This window comes from Bubalus kerabau, chromosome 23, assembly GCF_029407905.1.
Source record: "Bubalus kerabau isolate K-KA32 ecotype Philippines breed swamp buffalo chromosome 23, PCC_UOA_SB_1v2, whole genome shotgun sequence".
Lineage (NCBI taxonomy): Eukaryota > Metazoa > Chordata > Mammalia > Artiodactyla > Bovidae > Bubalus > Bubalus kerabau.
The window spans coordinates 3,588,360-3,605,312 of NC_073646.1; the positions used below are offsets into that span (position 1 = coordinate 3,588,360).

Genomic DNA, 16,953 nt, shown 5'->3' on the forward strand with positions numbered 1-16,953 from the left:
GAAGGGGAACTAGGGTCCAGGGCAGACCCTGGGGCTCCTGGGCTGGGCTCCCAAAGCCCTCGTGTGGCTCTAGGTGCCTCACAGTTCCCTTCTTTATTCCAGAAACTGACTGGGAAGGAAGAAGTTGGCCCTGGCTGGACACTGCGTCACACCCCCTGGGTACCGGGTTCCCCCTCCAGGCTTGCAGCGGGTCTCCTGGGTCATTCCGGTTCAGGCCACATGGTCCGCCCTAAAGCAGGGTGTAGGTTGGGGTGGGGTGGGTAGTGTGTATTGGGGGCGGGGGTCACGGGGCCCAGATTCGTCCTCAAGAGCTCTCGCAGGCCCTGGGGACTCACCCCAAGACCACCCTAGATAAGAACGCCTTGTGCTACCCATTTCTAGTGAGCCTAATCTTCAGGACCCTGTCCTCCGTCTGCAAGAGGGTCCTGATCTTCCCACCCCACTGGAGGAGGGATGGTCGGGGGGAACTTGGGTTCTGATCCCATATCTGGGAAGCAAGAAGGCAGTTTCATGGGGCTGCCTCCTGCGTGCGGGGTCCTGGGACCGTGCATGGGGCTTCAGGGGCCCAGGCACTGACCTCCCAGCACTGCACGCTCCCACCTGGCCTCCATCTGTCCGTCTGGGGTCAGCCTCCCCTTTCCCCCCTTCCCTCGGCACCCTAGGCAAGTCTCTGCATTTCAGTCGAGGCCGTCCTGCCCCCTCGCAGTCTTCAAACCTGAGGCTTCTTGGCTGTTTCTCAAGTAAACTGGAAGGGGCCAAGCTGTGCACAGCAGGGATCTATGGACAGGGGTGGTTCCTTCAAAGAAAAAAAGATCAAAGAGCCGCCCGGCTAGCTCAGTCGGTAGAGCATGAGACTCTTAATCTCAGGGTCGTGGGTTCGAGCCCCACGTTGGGCGTAGGTTTTGTTAAGCTGCGTTAGGGGAGTTCAGAGTCTTATGCGGCAAGCAAACATTCACAGAATCCTAGCCACACCAATCACAAGTCCCGGGGACCAAATTTCAAGACCTCGACCTAGAAAAAGGAAACGGCAACTCACTCCGGTATTCTTGCCTAGGAAACCCATGGCCGGAGGCGCCTGGCCCGCTACAGTCCAGAGTCAGAAAGAGTCCCACACGACTGAGCAGCTAAGCAACAACGACGACCTAGGGTCATGGAGAAAGCATGGAACTTTCATAAAGAAGGAGACAGGGAAGATCTTCATTTTTTGATGATTTGATCTTTTGGAGGTGCCTGCTGGCTGGGGACAGAGTACCAACCCCAGGGCTAGCTAATTCCTAGAGGAAGTAAACAGTTTGCAAACCAACAAATTTCTAGTCCACACACTGAGTCATGTCTTTATCTAACTTTCACACACCAAGCCAATATTTCCCCTGGCCGGAATCACCCAGGGCTTGATCACCCAGCCCCCACACACTAAAACCCACTGAACTGTTCAAATGAGCCAGCCACTGTTGACTCCACCCTGCCTTACTTTTCCCATGGAAGGGATTTGCCCAGAACCGCAGGAGGCTCCCAAGGTGGTCCTCTCCCACCGTGTGGGGCTTTGGGGATCAAAAGGGGGATCCGCCACCCTTCTCCCGCGCACAGGCTGGCAGTCCTGGCGCCAGGCGCATAAGGCGGAGCGGTCACCTCCTTCCCCTGATCCTCCTCCTCTGGAGTTTCTAGGGCACAGGCCCCACCTTAGGGGATCGGTGCCTGCTTGATGCCAGTCCCCTGTGCCTGCCTGCTCCGTGGCCACAATCCATAGCCCCACGCTGTCAGCCTAAGGCTCGGGGTCCCCTGGACTGCCGGTGCTCGTCCTGTAAGATGCCCTCCCGCTCATCCAAGCCTCTGGTCCCCCGCCCCCCGCCCCCATGTTTCTGCTGCTCACTCCCCTAGGGCGGGGATCAATCCCCCTGTGGTCCAGGAATCAACCCTTCCTGATCCTGGCTTAGCGGGCCTCTCCTTCTACCCCTGCTGGCCTGGGTTTCCTGGGTCTCCCCGCCCCAATTCAAGGGCCCCTCTGCCAGTCTACTTCGGAATAAACCTGACTCGAGCAAGGATGGGAATAGTTGTAAAGGAAGAGTTGAGAGCGCCTTTGCAGGGGTGGCTCGTTGGTCTAGGGGTATGATTCTCGCTTCGGGTGCGAGAGGTCCCGGGTTCAAATCCCGGACGAGCCCAGGTTACCCTTTCCGTGTTACCCATAGTTTTAGAGCCCGGGGAACCGAGAGCGAACCTAGAGATTTATCCGGCCACGGTTGCTGCGCTCCACTTCAGGCCCCTCCTTGTTGATGCTGACCCCGGCTCACACCCCTCTACCTCTCTCGAGCCCGGGAACCTGAACTCACAGCCCCTGCTCCAACGCACAGCTCTGCTCGGTTCTTCCTTCCCCGCACGCAGCTTTTTCCCGAAACTGGACACGGGTTTCTTCCGGCTGGTCCGAGATGCGTTGGTAAAGGTGTAAAAATACACATTGGCTTTTGAAGACTCGATCCAAATAAAGTAAGAGATCTGATAACTTGTTGAAATGATACTTTAGATATATATTGGTTTAGTTAAAATATACTGCACTTAATTTTACCTTTTTGTTACTATTTTAAAAATCTGTGGGAATTCCCTGGTGGTCCAGTGGTTAATCAAGATTCGCCGTTTTCATTGCTGGAGTCTCGGGTTGATCCCCAATAGAGTAGTTGAGATCTGACATCTAATAAGATGTTAAATAGAAATTTGATTGAAGGCATTCTTCTTTTGTTCCAGAATTCAAAATTCTTCCACTACATACATTCGCCATTGGAAGGGAGGCTTATACATACGTGTGTGTGTGTGTGTGTGTGTTAGTTGCTTGGTGGTGTCCGACTCTTTGCAAGCCCATATACTGTAGCCCACCATGCCCCTCCGTCCATGGGATTCTCCAGGCAAGAACACTGAAGTGGGTTGCCATTTCCTTCTCCAAAAGGAACTATAGAAAGAAAGAAAGTGAAGTCACTCAGTCGCTTCCGACTCTTTGCAACCCCATGGACCAGAGCCTACCAGGCTCCTCCATCCGTGGAATTTTCCAGGCAAGAGACCGGAGTGGGTTGCCATTGCCTTCATATATATATATATATATATATATATATATATATATATATGACTGATTTACATTGTTGTAGGGCAGAAACCAACACAACATTGTTAAGCAATTATCCTCCAATCAAAAAATAAAGAAAAAAAAATATTTGCCAACTTTTAGTTTAGCTCATTGAATTTCTTACCTGGCAACTTGGAACCCCACATATGTGTTCTACTGGACAAGATGGTAGCTGCAGCCGCTTAGAATCCAACCTTGAAGGTCCTATAATGTCACTTCAGCCCTACATTATTATATGAAGAAGTCACAGCCACAGTTCACTGAGATTTAAGTGGGGTCAGTCCAAAGACCCCCACTCCTCACTGCAAAGAGTGTCAAATAATTTGTGGTCATTAAAAAAGAAAGAAAAAAAAAAGCTTTATTCAGACTCACAGATATTTAGAGAAAAAGCCAATGGCTACCAGTGGGGAGATGGAACAGGGAAAGGGGCACATGGGGTAAGGGATTAATAGGTAGAAACTATTATGTACAAAATAAGCTACAATGATATACTGTACAACACAGGGAATAAAGTCAAATTTTCTAGTAATTATGAATGAAGTATAATCTTTAAAATTGTGAATCACTATATTGTACACCTGTAACATAAAATATTGTACATCAATCATACTTCAATTTTTTAAAATTTTGATATAATAGAGTGTAACACATTTAAAGTACACAATTTCATACATTTTGACCTTTGTGTACTCCCAAACCATCACCAGAGTCAAAATAATGAACAAATTCATCATCCTCAACATTTTTCTCATGGCTCTGTTATCTCTTCCATCTACCCCTCAAACACTAGTTTGCTAAGAGTTTTAAAAATCAGGAATGGAGGTTGGACTTATCAAGTGCCTTTACTGCATGTATTGAGATGATCATATGGTCTTTTTCAGTCTATAAAAAGTACATTGATTTTTAAATGTAAACATTCTAAATAGTTTAAGGACGTATCAGAACTTCAAAGATTTTGCTCCTCTGTGACATGTCCCTTATCCCCTAGCCAGCTCCCTTCCTTCCTCACTTTCACTGGTGTAAAGAAACACCCGTCCTCCAACTTTGGGGGTCCTAGAAGGTGCAGCTCTCAGGGATGAGACTGACAACAGTTTTTGCTGACAGAAGCCACCCCAACATACAGATGCCAAAATGTGACCGATTACCCCGGGTGGGACTCGAACCCACAATCCCTGGCTTAGGAGGCCAGTGCCTTCTCCATTAGGCCACCGGGGCGTGCTCTCTAGGTGCTCGCTTCCTGTCGAGGACCCGCCCCTTCTACACTTAGAGAGTGAGACTTCTGTTCCAGTATTTTGCTGCGCTGCTTCCTTTGTTTAGAGCCAAGCACAGGCCTGGGATATATGCACCCTTGTGCCCGGTACCCTAGGGTCCCAGGGTTGCCCAAGTCCCCCCGCGCCTGGTGGGGATGGAGGAGGGAGTCGAGGTGGAGGTGGGGGTGGTGGTGGAAGCCACCCTGAGTGTGTATCGCCGAACCCCGGACCCTAGAACACCAAGCATAACCTCACCATCCCCTTCAGGGTATCGGCACCGAAACTTCCCCCAGGTCCCCTCTCTCGGAGCAGAGAATCCCGCCTCTGCCCTAGTTCCGGGGGCGGGGGGGCGGGGGACGGGGGAGAGGGGAGGAAGGGCGGTGTCAGGGCGACCAAGGACCAGAATGCGTCATCTTCATTCTGGCTCTTTGGTTTAAGGGTACGGTGCTGGCCTTGGGGGCGACTGGCCCTTCACGACAGTCTTGAGCATCCCCGAGTTTCCAGACACTGCGGCTTTCAGGAGGGGCAAGCCGGGAAAGCTCCAGGAGGAGGGGATCCATCACCTCTCCCCCTTTTTAGTGCCCAGCACAGGGAAAGCGGTGGCTACAGACTTTTCCTGCTGGAAGAAGTGTCCCTCACCCTCTGCTCGTCTCACCTGGAGACTCAGGGGGACCACGGGACCCGGATGGGACCTGTGGACAAGGACCGAGTTGGGGAAGGAGATGAGGGAGTTCAGAACCTCCGCACTCGTCCTCCGAGCCGCGCGCGGCACTTTGTCCCACGACGACGCCCTTGGGGCTCGAATCCGGGACCCGATCTGGGATGATGTTAAGGAAGAGAGGAGGTCGCAGCTTCTCGCACTCCGGGCGTCCAGGCTGCAGACTCTGCGACCCCAGACCACAAATTGCCCCTACCGGAGCAAAGGGGACCAGGTTTGTCTGCTGTGGAGGCTCCAGCGAGTACTCGCTGGAGCGAGGAACTGGGGACCCGACTTTCCTCTGAGGACCTAGAACTTGGGCCAAGAGTGGAAGACAGCAGCTCCGCGATTCAGCGCCTGTAACCTCCGGCAGGAGGAAGAAGATGGGAAGAAAAGGCGGTGTAGGAGTAGCCAGCCAGTCACCTGGGCTCGACCCGTTTTAGCAACGCCCGGCTAGCTCAGTCGGTAGAGCATGAGACTCTTAATCTCAGGGTCGTGGGTTCGAGCCCCACGTTGGGCGGGTTTCCTATTTTGGGAACCCCTGTCACTTGCATAGGCTTTTCAGTAACTCCGAATCCGATTTGGAGAGATCTTCCTGAGAAACGGCTTCCCTGGTTGCACAGCTGGTAAAGAATCCACCTGTAATGTGGGTAGACCCGAGTTCTATCCCTGGGTTGGGAAGATCCCCTGGAGAAGGGAACAGTTTATGGCTCCAGTTTTCTAGCCCGAGATTTCCAAGGACTGTATAGTCCATGGAGGGTGGCAAAGAGTCAGACAGGACTAAGCGACTTGACTTCACTTTTCTGAGAAAACAAACACAAAGTCTTAGTCACCTTATCCTATGAGGAGGAAGAAAGGACACCGATTTGGGGTGTGATTTTCCCCTCAGGAGATATTCGGGGCAGAGGGAGCAGGGAGGGTGTGTCTTAAACAAGAAAAGACAGAGCCAGGCCTGGGGGGGTCCCTGCCCTATTGCTGGGGTGTAGGTTCTGCTCCCTGACTGACTGGGGTCTCCGTGCCTCGGTTATACTCTTCAGTTGGCTTTGGATGGTTCCATAGGGCCCCTGGCACCCTCACACCAAGTGAGACTCACATCCTACCCCTCTCTACTGCTGCTAAGTCACTTCAGTCATGTCGGACTCTGTGCGATCCCATAGACATCAGCCCACCAGACTCCCCAGCCTCTGAGATTCTCCAGGCAAGAACACTGGAGTGGGTTGCTATTTCCTTCTCCAATGCATGAAAGTCAAAAGTGAAAGTGAAGTCGCTCTCTTAGCAACCCCATGGACTGCAGCCTACCAGGCTCCTCCGTCCATGGGATTTTCCAGGCAAGAGTACTGGAGTGGGGTGCCATTGCCTTCTCTGACCCCTCTCTATGGGCAGCTTCAAATTCTGGACAAGCCCTTCCCTTGCCCTCAGGACATTTTTGTGGTGTGCCTGAAATGACAGACTCTAATTCCAGGTGCTTTTACTTTATGATGGAGAGCAAAAGGGTTGAGACAGGAGGGAGTAAGTAGTGACAGGGAGTCCTGGGGTCCAAGCCCTGCTCTCCCGCACTTGCCCTGGGTATCACTTTGGGACACTGTGGACTGATCTATGTCCCTGACCCACACATCCATACTTCCCTGCACAGACTCTGTCCCTGAACCTCAGTTTCAGGAGCACTCTAGTAACCTTGTGGAGATCTAGGAAATCTCCACACCCACGTGGCTGGTGGCCTGGGGTTTTGAGCCTCCCTCTAGGTGTGAGTGGTCCAGGATGCAAATCCTGGGCAGTTCTTTTAGGGTTGGGGGAGGGCTACAGGACCAGGCTCCTCTATTCCCCATCTGGACTTCACAGATCTGGACCCACCAAGCCTGGGCTCTCAAGGGCCTCTCAAGGGCCCCATCTGTAGAGTGGGGATAATAGCAGCTCACGCCTCAAAGATTTGTTTGGGATATTAAGTTACTTAATTTTTTTGGTAAATCATTTAGAATAATGTCTCAAGACTGCAAAACTAATTCTTGCTTGAGCTTCCATCCTGTCTGCCCACCACAGGCCACCTCCCTGAGCCAGGCAACTCTGGGCTGCTGGAAGCACTGGTTTTCTCCCTGAGGCCCCCTCCCAGTTCCCTGGGCCCACTCTTGCCCCTGTACCTCACACTCTTCCACCACACTTTGGGCAGAAACATGAAGAGTCTTGTCCCAGATGGCAGCTTCTAGCTCTGGATCCTGAGGGTTCCTATCAGTGATCCGACCGGACTCAGAGTTGTCGGGGCTCAGCAAAATATTTTGGCAGAAGGAACCCACGGCTCAGGCCTGCTTTCCACCACTCTGAGGCAGGAGCTGTGTCCTCATATTCCTGGCACTACCTCAAGCTGACACACCCACGTCCCCTGGCCTCATGGTGGGGACTGGAGTCAATATGTGGGCCTCAGGCTGTGTCAAAGCCCAGAGAAAGACCGAATTCAACTCAGTACCAGGCAGCATCCGGGATCTCAGGCTGCGTCTGACTTTGGTGGTTGGGGTTGAGGGCCACCTGTGCAGCTGAAAATACCCATGATCTGAAGCAGACCCTGGCATCATCCTGAGCCCAGACGCGGCTTTAACAGATATTTGGCAGCAGCAAGTAGGTGGGCCCATCCTCATTTGGGGCTGAGTGTCCGTCTACACGTTGTGAGATCAGCCCCCGCGGGTCTGCCCTGAGTTCTGTCGTGCCGCAGGGCTTCTGGCGGCCGCTAAGTCCGTCCATCCGTCAGTGCCGAGCCCCCTCGCAGCCCCGCACAGCTCCTCCTCTGCCTGAGGACACCACAGATTCTAGGCAGTCTAGACACTCAGAATGCCCGGAGAGGACTCCATGTCCTCTCTGACCCCGAGCCTGCCCTCTCCTGTCATTTGGAGTGGTCTATAGCCAGTCACCTTCGGAAATTCGGAGCACGTAGAAAAGTGCAGCTGCCCGGCTAGCTTAATCTCAGGGTCGTCGTGGGTTTGAGCCCCACCTTGGGCGACTTTTTCGCTGCCTCTTTTTTTTTTTTTCCTGTCTATTGTGGATTCCTGTACCATGTGAGCTAGTTTTCTACTCCCAGCTGTCCACTTCCGACTAAAAACTGCCCTGTTAGAGGCTCAGTGAGTGGAAACACATAAATCCCTGATCACCATAGGCGTCTATGCTGGGTCCTGCCCTCGCTGTCGTCCTCTCCTTTGAGCTTTTGGGCCTCTCATGGGGGCTTGTAGACTCCCATTTTTGGAAGGCGAGGGGAGTAAGGAGTTCAGGACAAGGCCAGAACTAATGCTCGTTAAGGCTGACAAGCCCCCCAATTAAAAAGTGTGAAGACCTAGGCTGCCCCAGGGAATTTGACCCTTTTGCTCCTAATGGAGACTCCTAGTGGCTCAGCTGGTAAAGAATTCGCCTGCTATGCAGGAGACCTGGGTTCGTCTCCCTGGGTTGGGAAGATCCCTTAGAAAAGGGAATGGCTTATGGATCCAGTATTCTGGCTTGAAGAATTCCACGGACTGTATAGTCCATTGGGTCACAAAGAGTCGGACACGACTGAGCGACTTTCACTCACGCCTGAACCAGTGAGCCTTCCCAGGGAACCTCCGCCTCCTCCTCCTCTTGCTGAGATAGTGCTCTGGAGGAGAATTTGGTTCAGGTGTCAATTAAATAGAGGGATAAAAGGTTGTTCCGGTAGTTGCAGAGTCTGCTTTGCCTCAGGTCCAGGCACCCCCGATAGGTCCTGGAGAGAGCCGCCTGCTGGCGAGGTGCAGGGCTGGAGTCAACGGCAGCCACTTGAGGCCAGGTGGGTGGGTGGCTTCAGGGACCTCCCAAGAACGGAGAGCTGCAGCTTCCCGGTCTCCTTCCATCTCCCACAGCAGGAGGAGCCAATGAGCTAACCATCTGTCTGAGGCCGGAGTTCGGCTGCGAACCCCCGACCTCAAGAACCCACAGAGCGGGTTTCGCAGGTGCATACACTGACAACTGAGCTACAACGGCGAGCTTCCCGGGAGTCACCTGCAGAGGGACGGGGGGAGGGGCTCTTGTGTGTGTCGGCTCGTTGGTCTAGGGGTATGATTCTCGCTTTGGGTGCGAGAGGTCCCGGGTTCAAATCCCGGACGAGCCCGTCCTTTTTCTTTGAAGGCCGACCTGATGGAGCGTCAGGGAGACGCAAGGCGCGCATAGGGCATCTGAGGCCAGGACCGCTGCTGTCCGGCCGGATCAGTCGGTAGAACAAAGCGACTCTCACAGTCAGCCTCGGGGGTTGGGGGCCCCACGTCCGAAGAGGGCTGTCTTGGTTTTGACCTGAGGGGAGGGAGCGGGGAGTTGAGCCGGGAAAAGCGCGAGCAGCACGGGAGGCCGAGGCGGAGGCGGTGTCCCCTCGATGCACTCCTCGGGCATTTGTTGAGCGATCACCCGGGGCCACGTCTTGGGGGTTCGGCCGCCCCCAAAGCGAGTGTCCCAGAGATCGCGGCTCCGGAACCCTCGGCGCCCCCGCCCGCTCTCGTGCGCTCCCCACCTGCACGCGCGACCCGGAGTCCCTCGCCGGCTTTATCCAGCGGGTCCCCTGCGCTCGCGGCTGCGAGGAGGCCTGCGAAGTGACCGATGAGAGGCGCGGGGACAGAGGCCGGCCGCCCTTCCTGGTCCGGGGCTCTCTGTCGTCCGACGGCGGAGGAGAGGCGGCGCGGACCCCGGACTGTCGGAGCGCAGGGGCTTCTGTCCGTTTTGCCGGCTCGGGAGCGCTGGGTTTTCTCCGCGGGCATCATTCTTGGAACCCCGCACTTCCCAGTGGGTCTGAAATTGGGTCTCCCTTTCGCACCACCTCACTGGTGTCGCCGGTCCAGCTCCCAGACACCTCGGCATCAGAGAGGGGAGCCAGAAACCTTAGTGTGTGTGGCTCGTTGGTCTAGGGGTATGATTCTCGCTTAGGGTGCGAGAGGTCCCGGGTTCAAATCCCGGACGAGCCCTGCTTTTCTTCCCCACTTGCGGGTCTCAGGGCCCACTCTGTGCCTCCCCTTGTCGTCGTTTCAAATTTTTCATTGAGGCCCAGTAGCCAAAGTGTCTCCACGAGTGTCTTAACATGCTACTTTTTCAGTCCGAGTTCCAGGCACGGAAGACTGAGAGAGGTTCCCTTCCTCTGCATCAAGAGCCGGTGGTTCTTCGCTTGCAGGTCTCTGAACGCTCAAGCCTGGGCCCCACAGTCCCAGGTCAGGAGGCCAGGATATCGGCGTGCAGAGAGGAGATGCGCTTTTGGCGTTTGCGTCTGGTCCCAGCCCCGCCTCAAATCCAGTCACTCCATGACCCCGCTGACCCCGGGACTTACTCCATCCTGTCATTTGGGGCGGTCCACAGCCGTCAAGTTCCGACACTTGTCTGCAGACGGGTGTGTGCAGCCGCCCGGCTAGCTCAGTCGGTAGAGCATGAGACTCTTAATCTCAGGGTCGTGGGTTCGAGCCCCACGTTGGGCGTAGTTTTTGCCGCCTATTTGGATTCTTGGCTCACGTGGGTTGGTCTTCTGCTCCCAGCTGTAAATTTCCGATTTACAACTGCCCTGTTGGAGGCAGAGGGTGCAGACATACAGATTCCTGCTCACCTTAGGAAGCCTGCCTAGGTCTTGCCCTCGGAGTTGTCTGCTCTTTGTATCTGAGGAGCCTCTATTCGGGATAACTAGACTCCCATTTCTGGAAGGTCAAGGGAGTAAGCAGGTCAGGACAAAGCAGGAACCAACGCCCTTTAAGGGTCACAAGGGTTTTCCTACTCAGGGAACACTGCTGCTGCTGCTGCTAAGTCGCTTCAGTCGTGTCCGACTCTGTGCGACCCCATAAGACGGCAGCCCACCAGGCTTCCCCGTCCCTGGGATTCTCCAGGCAAGAACACTGGAGTGGGTTGCCATTTCCTCCTCCAATGCATGAAAGTGAAAAGTCAAAGTGAAGTCGCTCAGTCATGTCCGACTCAGCGACCCCATGGACTGCAGCCTACCAGGCTCCTCCGTCCATGGGATTTTCCAGGCAAGAGTACTGGAGTGGGGTTCCGTTGCCTTCTCCACCACCAGGACTGGTCGTATTAAAAATACAAAAAAGTGTAAAAACCTGAGCCCCTCCTCCTTCCCCTGGACCTGGGATCCATGGCCGGAAACCGCCTCCCCCTCCTCCTCTCGCTCAGACACGTTGCACCGTAGGGGCAGAATTGGATTCAGAAATCTAGGGTTCTTCCAGAATCTGTTTTCCTCACTTCCTCAGGAGGCCCAGACACCGCCTCCTCCCCTCCCCCCGCCCCCCATCGGTCCCCGTGTGAGGACGACTGCGGGCGAGGTGTTCTGGGCGGCGAGTTTCCTGCCTCCATTTGAGGCCAGAACTGAGCAGAGCTGCAGCTGCGGGGTCTCCCTCCAGCTCCCGCCGCAAGAGGAGCAGATAATCTAACCTTCTGTCTGCCACCGGAGTTCGGCTGCGAACCAGCGACCTCAAGAACCCACAGAGCGGGTTTCTCAGGTGCACACACTGACAACTGAGCTACAGCGGCGAGCTTCCCGGGAGTCACCTGCAGAGGGACGGGGGGAGGGGGGTGGGAGGTGTGTGTTGGCTCGTTGGTCTAGGGGTATGATTCTCGCTTTGGGTGCGAGAGGTCCCGGGTTCAAATCCCGGACGAGCCCGCCCTTTTTCTTTAAGAGGAGGACTGAAGGCAGACCTGGTGGAAGCTTCGGGGAGACGCAAGGCGCGCCTAGGGCATCTGAGGCCAGGACCGCTGCTGTCCGGCCGGATCAGTCGGCAGACCAAAGCGACTCTCACAGTCAGCCTCGGGGGTTGGGGGCCCCACGTCCGAAGAGGGCTGTCTTGGTTTTGACCTGCGGGGGCGGGAGCGGGAGCGGGGAGCTGAGCCGGGAAAAGCGCGAGCAGCACGGGAGGCCGAGGCGGAGGCGGTGTCCCCTCGATGCACTCTGCCGGCGTTTGTTGAGCGATCACCCGGGGCCACGTCTTGGGGGTTCGGCCGCCCCCAAAGCGAGTGTCCCAGAGATCGCGGCTCCGGAACCCTCGGCGCCCCCGCCCGCTCTCGTGCGCTCCCCACCTGCACGCGCGACCCGGAGTCCCTCGCCGGCTTTGTCCAGCGGGTCCCCTGCGCTCGCGGCTGCGAGGAGGCCTGCGAAGTGACCGATGAGAGGCGCGGGGACAGAGGCCGGCCGCCCTTCCTGGTCCGGGGCTCTCTGTCGTCCGACGGCGGAGGAGAGGCGGCGCGGACCCCGGACTGTCGGAGCGCAGGGGCTTCTGTCCGTTTTGCCGGCTCGGGAGCGCTGGGTTTTCTCCGCGGGCATCATTCTTGGAACCCCGCACTTCCCAGTGGGTCTGAAATTGGGGTCTCTCTTTCGCACCACCTCACTGGTGTCGCCGGTCCAGCTCCCAGACACCTCGGCATCAGAGAGGGGAGCCAGAAACCTTAGTGTGTGTGGCTCGTTGGTCTAGGGGTATGATTCTCGCTTAGGGTGCGAGAGGTCCCGGGTTCAAATCCCGGACGAGCCCTGCTTTTCTTCCCCACTTGCGGGTCTCAGGGCCCACTCTGTGCCTCCCCTTGTCGTCGTTTCAAAATTTTCATTGAGGCCCAGTAGCCAAAGTGTCTCCACGAGCGTCTTAACATGCTACTTTTTCAGTCCGAGTTCCAGGCACGGAAGACTGAGAGAGGTTCCCTTCCTCTGCATCAAGAGCCGGTGGTTCTTCGCTTGCAGGTCTCTGAACGCTCAAGCCTGGGCCCCACAGTCCCAGGTCAGGAGGCCAGGATATCGGTGTGCAGAGAGGAGATGCGCTTTTGGCGTTTGCGTCTGGAGCCCAGCCCCGCCTCAAATCCAGTCACTCCATGTCCCCGCTGACCCCGGGACTTACTCCATCCTGTCATTTGGGGCGGTCCACAGCCGTCAAGTTCCGACACTTGTCTGCAGACGGGTGTGTGCAGCCGCCCGGCTAGCTCAGTCGGTAGAGCATGAGACTCTTAATCTCAGGGTCGTGGGTTCGAGCCCCACGTTGGGCGTAGTTTTTGCCGCCTATTTGGATTCTTGGCTCACGTGGGTTGGTCTTCTGCTCCCAGCTGTAAATTTCCGATTTACAACTGCCCTGTTGGAGGCAGAGGGTGCAGACATACAGATTCCTGCTCACCTTAGGAAGCCTGCCTAGGTCTTGCCCTCGGAGTTGTCTGCTCTTTGTATCTGAGGAGCCTCTATTCGGGATAACTAGACTCCCATTTCTGGAAGGTCAAGGGAGTAAGCAGGTCAGGACAAAGCAGGAACCAACGCCCTTTAAGGGTCACAAGGGTTTTCCTCCTCAGGGAACGCTGCTGCTGCTGCTAAGTCTCTTCCGTCGTATCCGACTCTGTGCGACCGTATAGACGGCAGCCCACCAGGACTGGTCCTAATCAAAATACAAAAAGTGTAAAAACCTGAGCCTCTCCTCCTTCCCCTGGACCTGGGATCCATGGCCGGAAACCGCCTCCCCCTCCTCCTCTCGCTCAGACACGTTGCACCGTAGGGGCAGAATTGGATTCAGAAATCTAGGGTTCTTCCAGAATCTGTTTTCCTCACTTCCTCAGGAGGCCCAGGCACCGCCCCCCATCGGTCCCCGTGTGAGGACGACTGCGGGCGAGGTGTTCTGGGCGGCGAGTTTCCTGCCTCCATTTGAGGCCAGAACTGAGCAGAGCTGCAGCTGCGGGGTCTCCCTCCAGCTCCCGCCGCAAGAGGAGCAGATAATCTAACCTTCTGTCTGCCACCGGAGTTCGGCTGCGAACCAGCGACCTCAAGAACCCACAGAGCGGGTTTCTCAGGTGCACACACTGACAACTGAGCTACAGCGGCGAGCTTCCCGGGAGTCACCTGCAGAGGGACGGGGGGAGGGGGGTGGGAGGTGTGTGTTGGCTCGTTGGTCTAGGGGTATGATTCTCGCTTTGGGTGCGAGAGGTCCCGGGTTCAAATCCCGGACGAGCCCGCCCTTTTTCTTTAAGAGGAGGACTGAAGGCAGACCTGGTGGAAGCTTCGGGGAGACGCAAGGCGCGCCTAGGGCATCTGAGGCCAGGACCGCTGCTGTCCGGCCGGATCAGTCGGCAGACCAAAGCGACTCTCACAGTCAGCCTCGGGGGTTGGGGGCCCCACGTCCGAAGAGGGCTGTCTTGGTTTTGACCTGCGGGGGCGGGAGCGGGAGCGGGGAGCTGAGCCGGGAAAAGCGCGAGCAGCACGGGAGGCCGAGGCGGAGGCGGTGTCCCCTCGATGCACTCTGCCGGCGTTTGTTGAGCGATCACCCAGGGCCACGTCTTGGGGGTTCAGCCGCCCCCAAAGCGAGTGTCCCAGAGATCGAGGCTCTGGGACCCCTCGCGCCCCCGCCCGCTCTCGTGCGCTCCCCACCTGCACGCGCGACCCGGAGTCCCTCGCCGGCTTTGTCCAGCGGGTCCCCTGCGCTCGCGGCTGCGAGGAGGCTTGCGAAGTGACCGATGAGCGACGCGGGGACAGAGGCCGGCCGCCCTTCCTGGTCCGGGGCTCTCTGTCATCCGACGGCGGAGGAGAGGCGGCGCGGACCCCGGACTGTCGGAGCGCAGGGGCTTCTGTCCGTTTTGCCGGCTCGGGAGCGCTGGGTTTTCTCCGCGGGCATCATTCTTGGAACCCCGCACTTCCCAGTGGGTCTGAAATTGGGGTCTCCCTTCCGCACCACCTCACTGGTGTCGCCGGTCCAGCTCCCAGACACCTCGGCATCAGAGAGGGGAGCCAGAAACCTTAGTGTGTGTGGCTCGTTGGTCTAGGGGTATGATTCTCGCTTAGGGTGCGAGAGGTCCCGGGTTCAAATCCCGGACGAGCCCTGCTTTTCTTCCCCACTTGCGGGTCTCAGGGCCCACTCTGTGCCTCCCCTTGTCGTCGTTTCAAAATTTTCATTGAGGCCCAGTAGCCAAAGTGTCTCCACGAGTGTCTTAACATGCTACTTTTTCAGTCCGAGTTCCAGGCACGGAAGACTGAGAGAGGTTCCTTTCCTCTGCATCAAGAGCCGGTGGTTCTTCGCTTGCAGGTCTCTGAACGCTCAAGCCTGGGCCCCACAGTCCCAGGTCAGGAGGCCAGGATATCGGTGTGCAGAGAGGTGATGCGCTTTTGGCGTTTGCGTCTGGCCCCAGCCCCGCCTCAAATCCAGTCACCCCATGGCCCCGCTGATCCCAGGACTTACTCCATCCTGCATTTGGGGCGGTCCACAGCCGTCAAGTTCCGACACCTGTCTGCAGACGAGTGTGTGCAGCCGCCTGGCTAGCTCAGTCGGTAGAGCATGAGACTCTTAATCTCAGGGTCGTGGGTTCGAGCCCCACGTTGGGCGTAGTTTTTGCAGCCTATTGTGGATTCCTGCCCCACGTGGGTTGGTCTTCTGCTCCCAGCTGTCCATTTCCGACTAAAAGATGCCCTGTTGGAGGCACAGGGTGCAGACACACACAAATTTCTGATCTCCATTGATGCTTTTGAACTGTGTTGTTGAAGAAGACCCTTAAGACTCTGTTGCACTTCGAGGAGATCAAACCAGTCCATCCTAAAGGAAATCAACCCTGAATATTCATTGAAAGGACTGATGCTGAAGCTCCCATTCTTTGGCCACCTGATGCCAAGAGCCAACTCATTGGATAAGATCCTGATGTTAGGAAAAATTGAAGGTAGGAGGAGAAGAGGGTGGCAGAGCATGATGGTTGGATGGCATCATTGAGTCAATGACCGTGAGTTAGAGCAAACTCCTGGAGTTGATGATGGACGGGGAGGCCTGGCGTGCTGACGTCCATGGGGTCACAAAGAGTCGGACACGACTGAGCGGCTGAACAACATTGGAAGCCATGCTGGGTCCTGCCCTCGTCCTTGTCAGCTCCTTGTAGCGATTGGGTCTCTCATGGGGGCTTGTAGACTCCTATTCCTGGAAGGTCAAGAAAGTAAGCAGATCAGGACAAGGCAAGGCAAGAATCAACGCCATTTAAGGCTCACAGGGGTTTTCCTCCTCAGGGAGCACTGGTCCCAATTTAAAAGAACAAAGTGTAAAAACCTGAGCCCCTCCTCCTTCCCCTGGACCGGAGAGCCATGGCTGGAAACCGCCTCCCGCTCCTCCTCTAGTTCAGTCACGCTGCTCCGTTGGGGCACAATTGGATTCAGGTGTCAATTAACTAGAGGAATATAGGATTCTTCCAGAATCTGTTTTTCCCCGCCTCCCTCACTCAGGCCTCCCTCACTCGGTCCCTAGGTGAGGCCTCTTGCAGACGAGGTGCCCTGGACGCGGAGTCTCCTGCCTCCGTTTGAGGCCAGAACTGAGCAGAGCTGCAGCTGCGGGGTCTCCTCCAGCTCCCGCCGGACGAGGAGCAGATAATCCAACCGTCCTTCTGAAACTGGACTGCAGCTACGAACCTGTGACCTGGGGTTCGCAGGTGGGGACACCGACAACTGAACTATGGCGGCGAGCTTCACCGGAGTCACCTGCGGAAGGACCGGGGGAGGGAGCCAGGTGTGTGGGGATCGTTGGTCTAGGGGTATGATTCTCGCTTTGGGTGCGAGAGGTCCCGGGTTCAAATCCCGGACGAGCCCTGCTTTTCTTTCTCACTTGCGGGTCTCAAGGCCCACTCTGTGCCCTTCCATTGTCGTTTTAAAATTTTTCATTGAGACCCAGTAGCCAAAGTGTCTCCGTGAATCTCCTGCTGCTGCTGCTAAGTCGCTTCAGTCGTGTCCGACTCTGTGCAACCCCATAAGACGGCAGCCCACCAGGCTTCCCCGTCCCTGGGATTCTCCAGGCAAGAACACTGGAGTGGGTTGCCATTTCCTTCTCCAATGCATGAAAGCGAAAAGTGCAAGTGAAGTCGCTCAGTCGTGTGCGACTCTAGCGACCCAATGGACTGCAGCCTACCAGGCTCCTCTGTCCATGGGATTTTCTAGGCAAAAGTACTGGAGTGGG

General features: G+C 56.2%; 2 long non-coding RNA genes and 14 other non-coding genes across 16 annotated transcripts; 14 read left to right on the forward strand and 2 right to left on the reverse strand.

Annotated features, from left to right (window-relative positions):
• Positions 1 to 823: 823 nt before the first annotated feature.
• On the forward strand, positions 824 to 896 carry TRNAK-CUU (transfer RNA lysine (anticodon CUU)). The gene has a single exon. It is a non-coding gene; the product is annotated as a tRNA-Lys (tRNA).
• Positions 897 to 2,087: 1,191 nt separating this feature from the next.
• On the forward strand, positions 2,088 to 2,159 carry TRNAP-CGG (transfer RNA proline (anticodon CGG)). The gene has a single exon. It is a non-coding gene; the product is annotated as a tRNA-Pro (tRNA).
• Positions 2,160 to 4,251: 2,092 nt separating this feature from the next.
• Positions 4,252 to 4,324, reverse strand: TRNAR-CCU (transfer RNA arginine (anticodon CCU)). The gene has a single exon. It is a non-coding gene; the product is annotated as a tRNA-Arg (tRNA).
• A 1,179-nt stretch (positions 4,325 to 5,503) lies between these two features.
• Positions 5,504 to 5,576, forward strand: TRNAK-CUU (transfer RNA lysine (anticodon CUU)). Its single transcript has one exon. It is a non-coding gene; the product is annotated as a tRNA-Lys (tRNA).
• A 3,507-nt stretch (positions 5,577 to 9,083) lies between these two features.
• On the forward strand, positions 9,084 to 9,155 carry TRNAP-UGG (transfer RNA proline (anticodon UGG)). Its single transcript has one exon. It is a non-coding gene; the product is annotated as a tRNA-Pro (tRNA).
• Positions 9,156 to 9,924: 769 nt separating this feature from the next.
• On the forward strand, positions 9,925 to 9,996 carry TRNAP-AGG (transfer RNA proline (anticodon AGG)). The gene has a single exon. It is a non-coding gene; the product is annotated as a tRNA-Pro (tRNA).
• A 428-nt stretch (positions 9,997 to 10,424) lies between these two features.
• Positions 10,425 to 10,497, forward strand: TRNAK-CUU (transfer RNA lysine (anticodon CUU)). The gene has a single exon. It is a non-coding gene; the product is annotated as a tRNA-Lys (tRNA).
• Positions 10,498 to 11,606: 1,109 nt separating this feature from the next.
• Positions 11,607 to 11,678, forward strand: TRNAP-UGG (transfer RNA proline (anticodon UGG)). The gene has a single exon. It is a non-coding gene; the product is annotated as a tRNA-Pro (tRNA).
• Positions 11,679 to 12,468: 790 nt separating this feature from the next.
• On the forward strand, positions 12,469 to 12,540 carry TRNAP-AGG (transfer RNA proline (anticodon AGG)). The gene has a single exon. It is a non-coding gene; the product is annotated as a tRNA-Pro (tRNA).
• Positions 12,541 to 12,969: 429 nt separating this feature from the next.
• Positions 12,970 to 13,042, forward strand: TRNAK-CUU (transfer RNA lysine (anticodon CUU)). Its single transcript has one exon. It is a non-coding gene; the product is annotated as a tRNA-Lys (tRNA).
• Positions 13,043 to 13,906: 864 nt separating this feature from the next.
• On the reverse strand, positions 13,907 to 14,645 carry LOC129637955 (uncharacterized). Its single transcript, XR_008707642.1, has 2 exons — positions 14,403 to 14,645; positions 13,907 to 14,181 (listed from the first exon to the last, which is right to left on the reverse strand). It is a non-coding gene; the product is annotated as an uncharacterized LOC129637955 (long non-coding RNA).
• On the forward strand, positions 13,918 to 13,989 carry TRNAP-UGG (transfer RNA proline (anticodon UGG)). The gene has a single exon. It is a non-coding gene; the product is annotated as a tRNA-Pro (tRNA).
• A 134-nt stretch (positions 14,646 to 14,779) lies between the features above and the next one.
• On the forward strand, positions 14,780 to 14,851 carry TRNAP-AGG (transfer RNA proline (anticodon AGG)). Its single transcript has one exon. It is a non-coding gene; the product is annotated as a tRNA-Pro (tRNA).
• Positions 14,792 to 16,515, forward strand: LOC129637957 (uncharacterized). Its single transcript, XR_008707643.1, has 2 exons — positions 14,792 to 15,679; positions 16,252 to 16,515. It is a non-coding gene; the product is annotated as an uncharacterized LOC129637957 (long non-coding RNA).
• Positions 15,279 to 15,351, forward strand: TRNAK-CUU (transfer RNA lysine (anticodon CUU)). Its single transcript has one exon. It is a non-coding gene; the product is annotated as a tRNA-Lys (tRNA).
• A 2-nt stretch (positions 16,516 to 16,517) lies between the features above and the next one.
• TRNAP-UGG (transfer RNA proline (anticodon UGG)) lies at positions 16,518 to 16,589 on the forward strand. Its single transcript has one exon. It is a non-coding gene; the product is annotated as a tRNA-Pro (tRNA).
• The last annotated feature ends 364 nt before the right edge of the window (positions 16,590 to 16,953 follow it).